The 17657-nt window shown below is 44.9% G+C and overlaps 1 pseudogene; it reads left to right on the top strand.

Annotated features, from left to right (window-relative positions):
• Nucleotides 1–10915: 10915 nt before the first annotated feature.
• Nucleotides 10916–14425, top strand: LOC136488877 (aspartic proteinase nepenthesin-1-like; annotated as a pseudogene).
• Nucleotides 14426–17657: the final 3232 nt, after the last annotated feature.

Genomic DNA, 17657 nt, shown 5'->3' with positions numbered 1-17657 from the left:
GAATCCTCAGCACGAAGGGAAGGTGCCGTAGGACTCGGGCGGGTATCTTAAGCTGGGTCTTCTGGCCACCACCGTCACCAGACTCTACCTCCAGGAACCTGGAGGCTTTACACTTTCGGACAGTACTTTGCCTCCTTGAGTTCTTCCCGAAATAGGACACACCCGTTCGGACAAGCATGTATCTGCTCATATGGCATCTTTAGTGCTTTAAGGAGATTGTGTGCCTTGTACATGGTCTTCGGCAACACGTGGTTTTTTGGAAGCAGGGTGCCAACCACGACCAACACGTTATCGAAGCCTTCTCGACTCCAGTTTAAATCGGACTTCAACCCCATCAAGCGACTTATGGCATCCAGCTGGGAGACCTCAGAATGAGCGTGAAGGGGTTTCTGTGCCGAGTCCATCATGTACTTGAACGCATCTACGATTGCCTGCATCTCCGCCTCCTCACGTCCTTCAGCAAACTGTGCTTGGTGAACGTCATCTACCATGTCTGCTACCCCGGCATCAGCATCGAAAGCCTCAACGCGTTGTCTCACCACCTCCTCTCTCATACGATCGGCTTCACCATGGTGGACCCACCGGGTGTAGTTCGGCGTAAACCCATTCTTATGCAGATATGTACCCATGAGTTCCTTGTCTAGCATTCTCCTATTACCGCACTTGCTGCAGGGACACAAAGCCATTTTTGGGAATTTTGCGGCCGTGCCAAATGCACGATTCAAGAAACGATCGGTCTTCTGCATCCATTCATAGCTGGCCTCACCCTGACTTGTCTGGCCCGTGTACATCCACTGACGGTCCTCCATCCTCTAGCATATATAACATCACCATAGGTGACCATCAATTGCATCTACGCGGTGTCCCTACTCTCTAATAGGTGAGGATAGGTCCTAATCCCACCCGCGGATGCGTAGATGAGGTTAGTTTCCATGCTCCGCTCCTATCCGAGATGGAATTTCGGCAGCACCTCCCTATCGTTCTCCCGATACACGTCCTACAAGGGAGAGTGTGTATCCGGAGAACAACGGAGAGGTGATGCTGAAACACCGTCTCAAACCGGAGCGGAGCATGAAAACTAACCTCAACTACGCATTCGCGGGCTGTCCAAAAAGCGTGGACAATCCGAAATAGATACGGTCGCAAATATGCAAAGGTCTGCATATCTCCGACCGTATCTCTTTCGAACGGGAGACACCTAACTAGGTTACGCGACCAAAAACCACATACGGATAGAGGGGTTATACCTAGGGTGGCGGTGAGGTCCGGGTAGCGGGGCGGTGGAGAGTCGGTGTAGTGGCGAGTCGACACGGTGCAGGAAGACCCACAGCGCCGACGAAGACGATCGGGGTCGCCAAGTCCCTCCCATAGGTCCTCCTCCTGCAAAAAAGGGCAAAATGGTTAGTGTCAACTCAAAATTTCGGCAGCACCTCCCCTGCACGGGGAGGTTCCCAAAACCTGCAAAAAACATGACACGAAGGCCAACAACCACATATATACCAAACATGGCACGAAGGCCAACAACCACATATATACCAAACATGGACACGAAGGCCAATAACCACCAATATATCAAGAGGAGCCATGTACTTTAGTTCTCTTTCCATGCACATGAAAGTATTGAAGTAGTACAACAACAATTACTACTAACCCTACAACTACTACTAACCCTACTACTAACAACTACTTAACTACTAACAATGCTAATAGTAAGAACTACTTAACTATTAACAACTACTACTACTAACCACTACTACTTACTAACTACTACTATTTACTAACCCTACAACTAACACTACTAACTACTACAACTAACACTACAACTAAAACTACTAACTACTACTACTAACACTACAACTAACTACTACTAACACTACTAACTACTACTACTACTAACACTATAAGGGTAGGGCTTACCTTGGCAGCAAGAACGGCAAGAGCGAGGGCCGGCGACGACGGCGGGGATGACCGCAGCAGCGCGAGGATCAACAGTCGGTCGGAATGGCGCGGGGATCGATGGGCGGTCGGGTCGGCACCTTCCTCTTCTTCCTCCTCCCCCTTCTCTTTCTTCCTCTTCTTCCTCCTCCCCTTCTGTTTTTTCCTCTTCCTCCTCCCCTTTTTTTTCTTCTTCCTTCCTCCTCCCTTCTTCCACCTACCTCCTCTACTGCTGGCCGGCGGCGGGAGGAGCCCGGCGGCCAGACCACGGGCAGCCGGCCTCGTCGGGGACGGCCGGCGAGGTGGGGCCGCATGGCCGCCGTGGCCGGCGAGGCTGGGGCGCCAGGGCCAGGCAGGAGCGAGACATGTGGAGATGTCTGGGTTTTAGGCAGCCGACGTCGCAACTTGCTCGAAACTTTCTCAATTTTTTACCAGGGCCTCCACATGTGATAACAAGACACATCGACAAGTTTCGTGATTTTCGGACATCGTTTGGATTTTATATAATTTAAATAAACTTCCCCCGCGAGTACATCGTCATGTTACGACAACATGATGCGCGACATTTCATGTCACTTCCTGCATACGGCCTCGACATAGCCTAAATATCATGAATACTATTTTTTAAATGACGAAATTCCATTATTTCATGTACCTGCAGTTCAAATTTGGAATAGTCGAAAAAATTCAATGAAACGGAAAAAATTAAGGAAATATTGTTAAAAACTCATAATTGTCCCAAATTTTGAAATAGGGATATATTTACTGTAGTAAGTCCCCACAAAAAAATGGGGTCAAAAAAACAAAAAAAAAATAATAATTTGCCGGGTGCCACCCAGGGCACCCGACAAAGAAGCCTTTGCCGGGTGCCAGGTCATGGGGCACCCGACAAAGAAATTTAAAAAAAAATAAAAAAATTCTTTGTCGGGTGCCTAACGGCGTGGCACCCGGCAAAGGCTGACGGCCGCTGGCCGCCGTCAAGCCGGCCACCTTTGCCGGCGGCCATATTTTGCCGAGTGGCCGGCACCCGGCAAAGACCAATTTTTGCTGACGGCTGGAATTTGCCGAGTGCCCGGCACCCGGCAAAGGCTGCTTTGCCGGAGGCCTTTCTTTGCCGGGTGTCGCCAGGCCTGGCACCCGGCAAATAATTCCTTTGCCGGGTGCTCGATAAAAAGCACCCGGCAAATTTTTTTGCTCCCGGCAAATCAGCCGTTTCCTGTTGTGTGCTGACACACAGTTTCGTCATCATGTCAGAATATAGTATGTTTCTTGGTGATTCAAGAAGTTTTTTTTTTTGTTTGTTTCCCGTTCCGATGTTATACTGCAATGCGCCAAAGTGGTGGTGCTCCCAACTCGATCATGGGAATTTCATGTGGGTGGAGCCAAAATTTCGTGCGGAGATTACAAGGCATCTGGGTAATATAATTCAACGCATCCCCATCTGCATCATATCATTCATCTGTTGCCTTTTATATGGGTTGGGTTAATTGTCCCACACCATACCGACCCATCCCATCTTTTTTTATTAAGCACAAATAATTTGGATGAATGTATGATGGTGACGTTGTCCGAATGTTTTTATCCATCTTTCATAATGCAACAAGTGCACTGCTTGATCATAACAGAAAAGGTTGTTACCTAGTATCTAACCTAGTAACCCGATCCCTCTATTTCAAAATATATAATATACTGTATATTGATATAGATAGTCAAATTAGACGCATATTTCAGTCACAAAATATGTGTCTTTACATATATTTCAAATATGTTTAATAGGATTGGGTTCATAGAAGTTAAAATATATAATAACTAACATAATAACAGAAAACTTTCTCTCTTTCAGGCAGCTCAAATATAGAATCATAATATAGAACACTACCGGAAACAGTAGAATTGCCGAGTGCCTGATGGTTTGTCGAGTGCATTCCATCGGGCACTCGACAAACATCCTATTTACCGAGTGTTTTTAATTAAACACTCGGCAAACATATAGCACTCGGCAAAACCCAACTTTGCCGAGTGTTTAATAAAAAACACTCGGCAAACTACAACGAAACACTCGGCAAACACGGACATTCGGCAAAGTAGAGGCACGTTCGCTGGGCGTGCGACGGCCATGTGGCGGCCGTTGGGTGCGCCGCCCTGCCGTTATAACTTTACCGAGTGTCCGTTAGAGCCACTCGGCAAAGACAAGGTTTGCCGAGTGCTTTTTATTGACACTCGGCAAACTGATATTTTTTCCGAGTGTTTTTTTTTACACTCGGCAAAAATAATGTTGTTGCCGAGTGTTTTTTATTGGCACTCGACAAAATAATAATTTTTTTCATCTCCTGCCCTCCACACTTTTTCTACTCTCCACAATCAATATGTGGTACTACATGTTAAAATTTAGCATATTTCTCGATCTTTTTGCTATATTTAATTAATTTATTGCATTTAGAGGAATTTTTTGGTTTAAGTCAAATTTGAACTGCAAGTGATTCAAATAATGGAATAAATTGAGTGGAGAAATCATATTCATGTTATTGAGTCCATTTTGGGGCCTTACTCGGGAAATGAAAAGAATTTTAGAATATTTTGTTGAGGAAACACGACCACTAGCGTGTGGCCGAATGGTTTTTTAAATTCTTAAAAAAACAAACAAAGTTTGAAAATGACGAGATTTGTCAAGATCTCATGATATCATACGTGGAGACTGTGGAAAAAATTGAGAAGGTTTCGCACAATTTGTCACGTACGACCTTTACAAACCAAAGCATCTCTGAAGAAGAATCGTATTGGGGTTTGACTTCAAAACTTTTTGTATAGGCAATAGACAACATAGATTGGTTCACGTCAAATTTTGGTAATTTTTCGGATCCGTTTGATAATTTTAATTTATTAACTGCAATTATAGAGTTTTAATTGATATAATGAATTTGAGCTATAAGTGCATGAAATAATGGATTAATATTAGTAGAAAAATCAAATATGCATTGTTGAGTGAATTTAACAAGGTATTTTTTAAATTACATCATAACAAATTTAGTAAAACATGTTACGAAGAAGGGGGATGGGTGGGCATGAAATATCAATTTATTTTGCCGAGTGTTAATTGTACGACACTCGGCAAACAATATAGTTGTCGAGTGTCATATAGTGAACACTCGGCAACATACCCAAGCCGACCCCACTTACCAATACCATACCGGTTGAGAAATTGAAAAAAACAATGCTGAGTGTTTTGAATCTGGCACTCGGCATACCTTTACTTTGCCGAGTGCCAAATCGTGGGCACTCGGCAAAGCCCTTTGGTTTTTACCCGATCCGGCCGACACTTACTCACACACACTCACACACTCACACGCACACCGGACCGCCCTCCGCGCCGCCGGAGCGCACCCACCACCTCGCGCCGCCGGACCGCCCTCGGCCGCTGGGCCGCCACCCCCCGTAGCCGGGCCGCCACCCGCTGCCGGGCCCCGCCTTCCCGGTCCGCCACCAGCGGCCCCCGCCTTCCCGGTCCGCCGGCGCGACTCTCGGCCTAGCCCCCAGCGCGAATTCATTTCTTTATTCTAATGCTCAATTCTGCATAATTTCTAATTATTTTGCATTTTTGCCGCAGTCATCAGGTTCTGTCCAAAAAGGGCAAGGCGACGGCAAACATTGACTTCAACCCGGAGGACCCGCCCGAGGCGTACAGCGATCCCAGCATCCACAGCCGCGTCAGTGAGTACACAGGAATGGCAATGCAGGTTCATGGGCCATATTTCGATCCGAGCACCCAGGATCTTGATGGAGAAATCATGATGAGGGTGGGAGGAGGCAAGAAGCATGGCCGGTACTGGATTGGCGACAGTACAATCGATACGACCTCTACTCCCACTCTCTCCCAGTTCCGAGCAAGGAGCACGAGCGCGAGCCCGGCGATACGTCCACGGCCAACCGCTACACAGTTCTAAATGGAGGCTCTCCAGGTTATTTATGTTTTATTCATCGTTCGTTGATTGTTACGTACTTTAGCTTTGCATTGTAACATTGGGATGAAATGTTATAGGCCCAGGTGGAAGCAGAAACGAAGCAATGGGAGGAGATGGAGGCGAGGATGGAGGAGATGATTCAGCAGAGGGTGGCGGCCGAGTGGCAGAACATGGAGGAAGAACAACGACGGACGATGCAGAGGATAGAGGAAGAAAATCGGTTGAGGATGGACCAAATATTCCAATACATGCAGAATTTTGCATCGAGTATGGGTCCAAGCTTTGCCACCTCCACCAGTGCTATTCCCTCCACCTCAGCCACCCACAACTACTCCTGTGAGTCACTTGACACCTTATACTGCAAATTGAATACTTTGACTTTGAGAACTTTAGATGTTAGCTCAAAATAACTTAGAGAACTTTAGAGTACATAAGCAACCAGTGAGATAGAGACAGAGAATATGCAAGATTAAGATAAGCATCTCATGGAAAAGGGAAAAGGGCGCGGTGGTGGCTAGTGCAACTACAAAGCAGCGTCATCGCTTGCGCCGCTGCCAGAGTTTGTCGCCTTTGCTGCTGCCGAGTACGTGGCCTGCGCCGCTGATTAGCTCATCTGCACTAGATTCAGTGTTTGGGTTCCAGATCCTAGTGTAGTACTCCTGTTGGTGCTTCTGAAATCTTGTTTAGTATTGGAATTTTCGTCCATACAAGATCCTAGTGCAGTACTGTTGTTCAGTTCTTCCCAATTTCTTTCATGCCACTGAGTCTGAGCTTTTAAAGTATTCACTTCTGAATGTTCTACCGCCAAGGTGCAGCTGTACTCTTCTGGTAGGCAGCTTTTGCCACTCTTTTTTAGTGTGATGTTTCCTGAATTACTTCTCTTTGTTGCTCCTTTCATTACAATTTCAGTTTCAGCTGCATCTAGTGAGAGCTCAACCTGAATTACCTTTTCTTTTCTCCAGGAATGCCGATCAGTTTGTAATATGAAATTGCTATGTAGTGCTTGAGTGAATACTATATATACTTACATGCAAGTATTTTTTCAAGACACTACTTATAATTCCTCATTGCAGTGAGTTTTTTATATCTGCAGCTTACACATGCAATCTCTTCTCTTTTGTGCAGAATCAATCGGCGGCATCAAATAATCAGTCTCAAGACCCGGATTTGTCGTAGTGGTTCCAAGGGTCTCCGCAGTGATTGCATTTGCATTTGTGGCTTATTGTGACTTAGTTGTGACTTGTGATAATGGTTTATTGTGAATTGTGATGATGGTTTATTATGCCTGTGACATACAATTATGCCTGTGACATATAATTATGCCTGTGATGATGCTTTATTGTGAATTGTGATGGTTTATTGTGAATTGAGAGGGGTCCGTTATACGGGACAGATTAGTAAAAAAGGGGTATTGGTCGCTTTGCCGAGTGTAACACTCGGCAAAGCGAGGCGTTACCGAGTGTTTTGTCTTTGCCGAGTGTATTCTAATGGATACTCGGCAAAGTGACCATAAAATCTACCCGTTGCGCGCTTGTTTGACGAGTGTATTGGGCGTGATACTAGGCAAAGTGTGTAAACTTTGCCGAGTGCTTTGGTTTTGACACTCAGCAAACTTTAGAAACTTTTACTGAGTGTTTTGGTCTTGACACTCAGCAAACTTTAGAAATGTTTCCGAGTGTTTTGGAATTGACACTCGGCAAAATTTAGAAACTTTGCCGAGTATTTTGGGCTTGACACTCGGCAAACTTGAGAAACTTTGCCGAGTGTTTTTCCGTCATGCACTCGGTAAAATCGCCATCACCGTGCCATCCCGTTAACATTTTTTTGCTGAGAGTTTCTTTTTGCCGAGTGTTTATTGACACTCGGCAAACTATTTGCTGAGTACGCGATAAAAAACACTCGGCAAACTATTGTTTGCCGACATTGTTGATGCCGTGTGTTGTATGCCGAGTGTTACCCTCGGCAAAGCAGTTGCCGAGTGTTTTTGAGCCTTTATTGTATCCCGTAGTGGAACTACAAGATACATATACAATAAAAAGAGAGAATATCTCTCGTTGCCATTCAAAATTATAACTATCCCTTCGTTGCCATTCGAAATTATAGGTTTCGTTCCCTATTACCAATTTAGTATTTTTTATTTCCTTATTGCCATTACCGTTACAAGAAGATCCATTATTCCCTTTACTGCCATCCATTTATGTTATTTGTTCCCTTCAATGCCAATTGTTAGCAGCGCGTTTGCGGTTGTGCCGAGTGTATCTCCGGCCGGTATGCAATGATCAGATCACGCTCCGTCTCCGTGACGTTGCATCCCAGTAGCGAACTAGCAGTGCCTATCTTGTTCCCAGAAGCAATACTGCATGTCTGCAACATCCAACAGCTAGTAGCATTGGTTATTGCTGCCACCAAAACTAACCGCATGTGTACACATTGCTGTGGCAAGCCGCTACCTGCCTGCCTAATGGTCGTTATCAATATAATGCAAGCTTGTGTTATCCTTCGTAATATGATAGTGGAGGATGAGAATAAATTAGTTAGAGTTTTCTTGGATTTAAATGAGAATGCGAGCGCTACGATAGTGCTCCCACCTGAAGTGCGTACAAGTGATAACTCTAAACCATTCTTCGCGGAGGTGCTTAGGATGATTCCGCTATCAAGCACGGCCAACACATGCATAGATAACTTAGAAATGATCTAGTCGAGCACATATATAGTATCTTCACAACACATTAATTTATTAGAATAATAGATCTATAATTTTTTCTTAGTTGTTCTTGTCGTTAGTGCTTAACTAATAATTGATTATGAATAAAAATAAAATGTTTTTGTCAATAAGCTAAAGAAATATTATTTAATTGTCAAAATGAAAATACAAAATTAGGTTAGAATTGCATGATATTGAATCCAAGTGATCTGATTATTCGATTAATTTGAGGATACTCAAACCTATATTTATATTTTATTTTAAAATATGGAGTGTACTATCTGATCCGATAGCTGGTGATGACACCATCGACACTTGCATGTAATTATGACCATTCATCTCGAATCATGTGGGTGGTACTGAAGTTGACTAGGTGTGACATCGCGATTCCACGTGGGACAAGGAACAAAGTTGAGCACACTTCTTATATTTCAAATGCCTATATTTTAACATAATTTCAGTCAACACTCTTGTACTACCAATTAGTACAATTAAATTGTCACTTTTATGATTTTTTATTTGTCTTTATATCATAACATATCAAATTTTGTCCTTGTCTGACTATAGAAATAATTATAAATTGTTAAATTGTCTTGTGCCAACACATATCAGATTTTGTCAGGTTTGTGGTTTTGTCTAACGGGGTTTTCATTTTCGAAACAAAAAATTGCTAATTGTGTCTACAGTGATTGCAATGAACTAAAACAACAATTTTAGTATAAAATATATGCAATAACCGTCGCCTGACAAAAAACTAAAATTCTGACACCTAAAATTTAGCAAATCCCTAAAGAAAAGATTAAAGACTAAAACACAGTTTGGTAGCTTATGAATGAAACTGATCAAAAACATATAAAGTTTAAGAACTAAAACTGAGCCTAAAATAATTTTTAGGACGAAACTGAGCCCAAAAAAATAGACGATAAAATAATTATTTTGAAAAAACAGAAACAAAACTGAACATCGAACGATAGTTCTGGCACCAAAATAACTATCCCGCCAACTCAGCTTCATTGATAAGAGCAAATTTATCCTCTAGAACTTTATATAACCTGGACTTTTGAAGAGAAACTTTTTAGTGTATATTTATTTCTCATTATTTTCTGATGCTGTTTTGTTGCAAACAGTTGTCCTTAGAATCACAATTCACAGTGTTGTCGTTGCTAACTTACCCAATCTCTGAAAGTAAATTACCATAAATCTTGTTTGGTGCTAATCAACATCAGTAGGGAAAAGGCCAGTACTTTAGCCAATGCCTTTGGATGCATTGTTGGCAGTTTTCCCTTCACCTACCTTGGCCTGCCATTGGGTCTTACAAAGCCACAGGCGAAGGATTATGCTCCACTTATCTGCAGGTTGGAAAGAAGGCTCTCTACCAGTGCACAATTCCTATTTTATGCTGGAAGATTGCAAATTGTGAACTCAGTGCTTTCATCCCTACCAACCTACTATATGTGCTCCCTAAAACTGCCAGTAGCTGTCATTGAAGCAATTGACAAATATAGGAAAAACTGTCTTTCGAGAGGCAGTGATTTCAGGAGGAAAGGGTACAACCTTGCAGCATGGAAATTGGTTATGAAGCCCAAGGAGAAGGAGGCTTTCTGGGGGCTACATTAGAATGGGTTGTTTTGAGCTTTGTTACGAGTAGAAGCTATACCATATAACACTTTAATCTGGAAACTTAAACTACCTCTAAAAATCAAGGTCTTTATGTGGTACTTGTACAAGGGAGTAATTCTAACAAAAGATAATTTAGCGAGGCGGCAGTGGCAAGGAGATAGGAAGTGTTGTTTCTGCTCTTCAAACGAGTCCATCCAACACTTACTCTTTGACTGCCATTATGCTAAATTCATGTGGAGAATTGTTCATGTTTCCTTTAATTTAATACCTCAAACTAGTGTACACGATTTATTTACAGGTTGGTTGGAAGGGATAAATAGGAAACTGAAATCTCAAACTCTTGTGGGTGCAAGTGCCATTTGTTGGGTGATTTGGTTGACTCGGAATGGCATTGTGTTTGACAAGGCCATAGTGCCATCTTATTTGCAGGTTATCTTCAGGGGGACTTATTGGACTAGGTCCTGGTCCCTACTATAGGAGGAGGATCGCCATTTGATGAAGATGGGATGTACGGCTACTGAGATTAGCCTTGGAACCCTTTGGGGTTGTCCTTTTGACCTTTTGTTTAATTCAAAGCCGCCGGGGGTTATGCCCCACGGTTTCAGTTCAACGCCGGGTAAGTTTTTTGAACTGAAACTGTCATCATGCAAGAAGGAAAAAAGCACGACGTTTTGTCGAAAACAAAATCACTGCTAAGATGTCTCTCCTCGCATTCATGATCTTCTCCTTCCATCTTGCACCTCGGGCCTATGCGGAGCGCCAGGGTTTTCGTGCCACCATGATCCGCCGTACTGACACCACCGCCAGCTTCAAACAGGCCGCTCGACAGTCCCACCACCGCTGTCAATGCTTTCCTCCAGGCTAGACAAGACCTCAAGCCACGCGAACGCCGAGACACCCCTGAGGATGGAGGGTGACAGTCCCACCACCGCTGTCAATGCTTTCCGCCGCAGAAGCTGACAGCCCTGGCCGACACCGGCAGCGATCTCATCTGGACCAAGTGTGGCCCGTGCGCATCCTGCACGCCGCAGGGCTCCCCGTCCTACTACCCCAACATGTCGTCCACTTTCTCCAATCTCCCGTGCTCCGACCGACTCTGCGCCGCCCTGCAGTCCGAGTCCTCCGCCGCAAACTGCAGCTACGGCGGCCCCGAGTGTGACTACCTGTACTCCTACGGCGTGGAGCGAGACCTTCACCAGTACACGCAGGGGTTCCTCGGGAGCGAGACTTTGGATTTGGCTGCACCACCATGTCGGAGGGCGATTACGGCCGCAGCTCCGGCCTCGTCAGGCTTGGCCGCGGGCAGCTGTCCCTCATCTCGCAGCTCAACGCCGGCACCTTCTCGTACTGCCTCACCAGTAACGCCTCCAAGGCCAGCCCTCTCCTGTTCGGCTCACTGGCAAACTTGACGGGCTCCGGCGTGCAGTCCACTCGCCTCCTCCCGTACAGGTACAGCATCTTCTACGCAGTGAACCTGCAGAACATCTCGATCGGCTCGGCGACGACGCCTGGTTCTGGAGCCGACGGCGTCGTGTTCGATTCAGGCACGACGGTGACGTTCCTCGGGGAGCCGGCATACACTCTGGCGAAGGCGGCGGTGCGGCCGCAGGTGAATGTTACGCGGGCGGCGGACAGGCACTATGGGAAACCGGCAGTTTGCCGAGTGTTTTTACGTTCGTCGAGTATATTTTGTTGAACACTCGGCAAACAAGCTTTTTATCGAGTGTATTTTCTCGGACACTCGGCAAATGAGTTCTTTGCTGAATGCTGCAAAAAACACACTCAGCAAAATAATTGCACTCGACAAATGAGACAAAAAAAATACTCGGCAAAGTTCAATACTCGGCAAACTAAAAAAACACTCGGCAAAACTATGCACTCGACAAATAAATATGTTTGTCGAGTGTAATTGTCTAGCACTCGACAAAGAAATATGTTTGCCGAGTGTAATTATTTGGCACTCGACAAATAATTTCATTTTTTTCTCTTCTGGCCTTAAAACTTTTTCTACTCTCCACATACAACATGTGGTATTCCATGTTAAAATTTGGTATATATAATTAATTTATTATATTTCAAGGAATTTTTTGGTATAAGTCAAAATTGAATTACAAGTGATTCAAATAATAGAATAAAATTAGTAGAAAATGATATTCATGTTATTGAGTCCAGTGTGAGGCCTTACCCGGGAAAAATAAAAAAAAATTAAACATCTTGTTCAGGAAACACGACCACGAACGAGTGGTCGAATAGTTTTTAAATTATAAAAAAGTAAACGAAGTCTGAAAATCATGAGATTTGTCATGATGTGATGATATCATACATGGAGGCTATGGTAAAAAATTGAAAAAGTTTCGCATAATTTGTCACGTACGATGTTTACAAACCGAAGCATCTCAGAAGAAAAATCGTAGCGTTGAGAAGGAATCGATAAGATTTGGAGTTAAAATGACGGTGGAATTGGGGTTTGACTTCAAAAGTTTTTATACATGCAATAGAGAACATAGATTGTTTCATGTGAAATTTTGATAATTTTTTGGATTCGTTTGATAATCTTAATTTATTAAGTGCAATTATCGAATTTTAATTGATATAAATTAAATTTGAGTTGTAACTGCATAAAATAATAGAATCATATTCGTAGAAAAATCATATATATATTGTTGAGTCAATTTGACAAGGTATTTTCAAAGTACATCGAACAAAAAAGGAAAAACACGTTATGGAAAAAGGAAATAAAAAATAACTAATATATTTGCGGAGTGCCCAAAACCCTAGACACTCGACAAAGATAAGTTTGCCGAGTGTCAGATCGAGGACACTCGGCAAACTCAATGTCATAAAGTAACATGTCCACATCGCCTAGGCTCGGCCACCTCCGTTTCTCTCTCTCCCTTATCTCTTCCAGAGAGCACGGCCCCGCCCCTTTCCCTCCGTTTCTCTCTCTCCCTTATCTCTTCTAGAGAGCACGCTCAGGCTCGACCACCTCCGTTTCTCTCTCTCTCCCTTATCTCTTCCAGAGAGCACGGCGCCGCCCCTTCCCTCTATTTCTCTCTCTCCCTTATCTATTCCATAGAGCACGCCCCGGCTCGGCCACCTCCGTTTCTCTCTCTCCCTTATCTCTTCTAGATACCGAGGCGCTTATCGCTCTCTCCCTAGTGTCCCCCATCGATGAGCTGCTCCCCGAGGAGTGGCCTCTCCTCCCAGCCCACATCACCGACGCGCCCAACGACTACATTGTCGTCCGCAACCACATCCTCGCCTCCTGGCGCGCTGACCCGAGCACGCCACTACCGCTTGCGCGCGTCCAAGAGACCGTCGCTGCCAGCTATGACCGCCTCGTCGCCGCCGCCCATGGGTACCTCACCTGCGAGGGCCACATCAACTTCGGCGTCTCCGCCGCCTTTCCCACCGCGCCGCCCCCGGACACCGCCAGCCAGGGCGCCGTCCTCATTGTCGGCGCGGGGTTCGCGGGTCTCGCCGCCGCACGCCAGCTCCTCCGCTTCAGTCTCCGAGTGCTCGTCCTTGACGGTCGCGCGCGCCCCGGTGGCCGTGTCTACACGGCGTGGCTAGGTGGAGACAGGGCCGCCGTCAAGCTCGAGTCCGGGTCCGGCACGTCCGCGACAAAGCACGCGTGCGCGGCGCTGCTCCCGCTAGCTAACGGCGTCGTTGCGGGACACGGGCGCGGCCGTGGCCGTGGCAGCGGGGGGAGCCGTGGGCAGGCGGCCGTGGGGTTTTTTTATATTTTTCGAAAAATCTTTGCCAAGTGTCGGTTTTAGCACTCGGCAAAGTATTTGCCGAGTACTCGACAAAAAACACTCGGCAAATACAGCTTTGCCGAGTCTTTGTTTACCGAATGCGGTTTGTCGAGTGTAATCTTAGGCTTTGCCGAGTGCCCTAGGCACTTTGCAAATCTACTGTTTCCGGTAGTGAGGGACGGGTTCGAGGCGTGCTACGAGAATCCTGGCAACGGCAGCGTCATGGAGGAGGCCGTCCCGTCGATGGTGCTGCATTTCGACGGCGCTGACATGGTCTCCCGGTGGCGAACTACTTCTTTGACGTGGACGACGGCGTAGTGTGTTGGATCGTGCAGAGGTCTCCCGGCCTGTCTATTATTGGTAACGTCATGCAGATGAACTATCATGTCCTGCATGATGTCGACAATTCGGTTCTCTCATTCCAGCCAGCCAACTGCGATAGCCTCTGAGGGAATCACCGAGCAAGCTCGGTTGGCTCTACCATTTTTCTTTGGTTCCCGGTTCTGCACGATGCAATTTAGAGTAAAATTCACAAGCATTCCTCAAGGTTGGCACTTGGTTGAGAGTTTTATTATCCTGCTTCTCTAACTTAGAAAAAACTATTTTCGGATTGGCAACGCATATCATTCCAGTCTTAACGGGTCCTGCCCCACCCTGCACGACATGGCATGCTAACCGATCATGTGCATGGTACCCACATGTTACATCCATCTCTCTATTATCTTTTTTCATCTCTGTCTCACACGGCCTGTCCGCCATGCTATATATCATATATTGCCCGTGTTAACGCTATGGGCCACATTAAGTTCAAAGTTACTTGAGGTTATGCTATGTTTAATGCAATAGTGCTTATATAGAAAAGATCAAGCTCGGAGCTAGCAAGTAAAACAAGCATTTATCAATTATATGATTTCAAAAAAAGAAACAAGTTAATTTATTAAAGTAGTTCATGGTAAGATCTTGCACTTAAATCAGTTAAGTTACTTCATTATAGCTATCATGATTATTGTGAATTTGCTTATACGGAAAAGATCAAGGTCGAAGATAGCTAGCAAGTAAAACAAGCGTTGACCAATTATGTCACTGCCATCTCTGGGCCATCTATATCCTTTAGCAAATAGTTTAGACAAAATCAGAACTCCATAAAAAATCACAACAGAGAGGAATTCCCTGTTGAAACAAGCCATTGTCACCACATGATTCATTAGGCTGGGTTCAATTAAGAGAATGAAAAGAGTATACATATCAGAGTGGCGCCAAGCAACTTGCAGCACCCTGCCGCCGCCTAAGTTCATCTGAACTGGTTGCCCTGACATCTGCTTGGACATGTGTGCCGTCTGTCCCACATTCATCTTGCCCACCGGATAGTTCCAATGTATCGCCTTCATCATCCGATGATGAAACGCAGCTGAGCGCATCAACCAAAAAACAAGGATAAAGCGTGATCAGATTTTTAATGACAACCCATACTAATATAGCATTTTTTTACTGAGGAGGTGTCAAATATATCCAAAATTGAACCTCACTGAACAATTCCCAATCTTTCTGCCATCTAAAAAAGATCTAATCCTCCTGTTTCCTACCCAAAGCGCCAGTTAAACCACAAAGCAAACCCTAAATACAACCTAGGCAATAAATCGAACACCTTGACCGCGAATGGGCGGCCATGCCCTGGCAACCAAGCACATGACGGGGAAGTCATCAGTTCACAGGGAAAGAAGCCTAGCAAGACAAGATCGAGGTGGGGTGATAGGGGGAGGGGAACGAACCTGAAGAGGTGGCAGCCCCATGCGGCCTTGCCCGGTGGCGGCCCATGCGGCCCGGAGATGAGGAACGTAGTCCACCTGGTGCCCTGTTCCTCCTCCACGAGCTGCGAGGGCCCTTCCCCCGCCCGCCTGGCTAACCCGGGTGTCGTCCATTCGACCGACCCGTCTTAGCCCAAACCGACATGGGGGTCCTCATGAGAGTGCCATCCACATCTCCTCTTCAGGAACTTTTATGGTTGAGTTACACCACACGAGCCATTTATCAAGTGAATTGCATATCACAATCATTACACAAGGAACATTGTAGTTAATAGCTGAAACATCATTGACAATAAAAGAAATTACAATTATATGTCATGTTGATATACAATCTACATGTTCATTTTGTAACCCGGTATTTATCTAAGTTTTTCTCTCAGTCCCTTCTTACTTACATCAGAGTAGCTCGCAGCTCATCCCGGGGACGCCCGTCCCGGAGTCTGCTACACTTCTACTTCATTGAGCTTGGCTGAATGGTCATCAAGTCTGAAGTACCTACAAAACAACTTATCGGCAGCACCGTGACTACATTGCATTCTCGCATGACTTAATTCCATCATATATATTTGGTGGATGCAAAGGAATTTATCAAGCATTTGTACATTTATAGAAAAAGCATGGCATTATTTAATAGAGGACATGCTCGTGATTCATATTTTTATTCTTAACATTGTAACTGAATCAATAAGTGAATTTAAAAAACAATGGTTAACAGATCAATATCGAGTTACGTATCATCATCAAGGTTTTCATTTATGCTACACCGAGTCTAGAAGAATGAACAACCGAAATGGTTCCACCCCGAAGGACTTCAGGCTTTCAAAAAGATCTCTGCATAGATGTACAACTATACCCACAAAGACACCAAGGACGAACCTCCATACCCTATGTCTAGCGGTAAGGGTTGCCTCATGGTTTCGACCTTTCCTCAATGTGGCTCTCAAATCGACAAACGGTTTGACAGGGTACCGATGTAACGCCATCGCATCTACACCATGTCACCCTTCGCGTCGAATCCACGCGATAGGTGAGTCACCACCAAGTACTTGGCTTACTGCCCCCATTTGCGATATGTGGTTTGTACGGGTGGTTACTCAGACTCGCTATCCCATGAACGGTCCTTAGCTACTCCACGAGCTACGTCACTTGAGATCCAACACTCACAGTGACCTTACCCCTCGCTTGAGTAGAGATTACCAAAATTGATCATCACTTAATTATCTCAAATTAAGGTTGGTCCTTAGTCACATTGAGTAGATTGAGTCAAGTTGACACCCTTGCAAGTTTTAAGTAATTAATCATCCCGGTGTAGCTCCTACACATGCGAGAGTGAGTTCCCTTCTCACACTCGACTTCTAACGAAGCTAGCAAACTAAGCACTTAAGCGATCCAAACCCAGTGGTTAAGTAAAGGCTATGATTGCTTAGCTGAGTAGTTCTAAATTAATGATACAAGCTTAGGTTGATAATCATTTTCAAATGAAGTGCATGACTCATAATGAAAACAGGTAATGAGCATCCAAAATAGGATTGATAGTAGTGGGGTGCCTGCCTGTCATGAATTTATAGACCTCATATAATTTATAGACCTGAGAATTATTAGAAGAGTTGGAGATGAGATCGAAAAGTGGGAAAAATGGGAGATTTTGTGAGAGACTTGTGCTGAACAAGAGATGATCAACCATTGATAGATTGGGGGTTCACAAGTTCTTAATTGATTTTAGAAGAGGTTGGTTGAGTCCTAGGGTTAAGGCTTAAACATTTTAACATTATACAGTATTCGACGGACACTCCGTGAATACCTTCCCCGAGGTTAACAGGTTTGGGTTGGGCTCTGGGTGAACTGGTGGACACTCCGACATATTTGATGGATGTTC

This window comes from Miscanthus floridulus, chromosome 10 (genome assembly GCF_019320115.1).
Source record: "Miscanthus floridulus cultivar M001 chromosome 10, ASM1932011v1, whole genome shotgun sequence".
NCBI classification, from domain to species: Eukaryota; Viridiplantae; Streptophyta; class Magnoliopsida; order Poales; family Poaceae; genus Miscanthus; species Miscanthus floridulus.
Note: the sequence above shows the minus strand (reverse complement) of the source record. Positions and strands in the feature narration are given on the sequence as shown.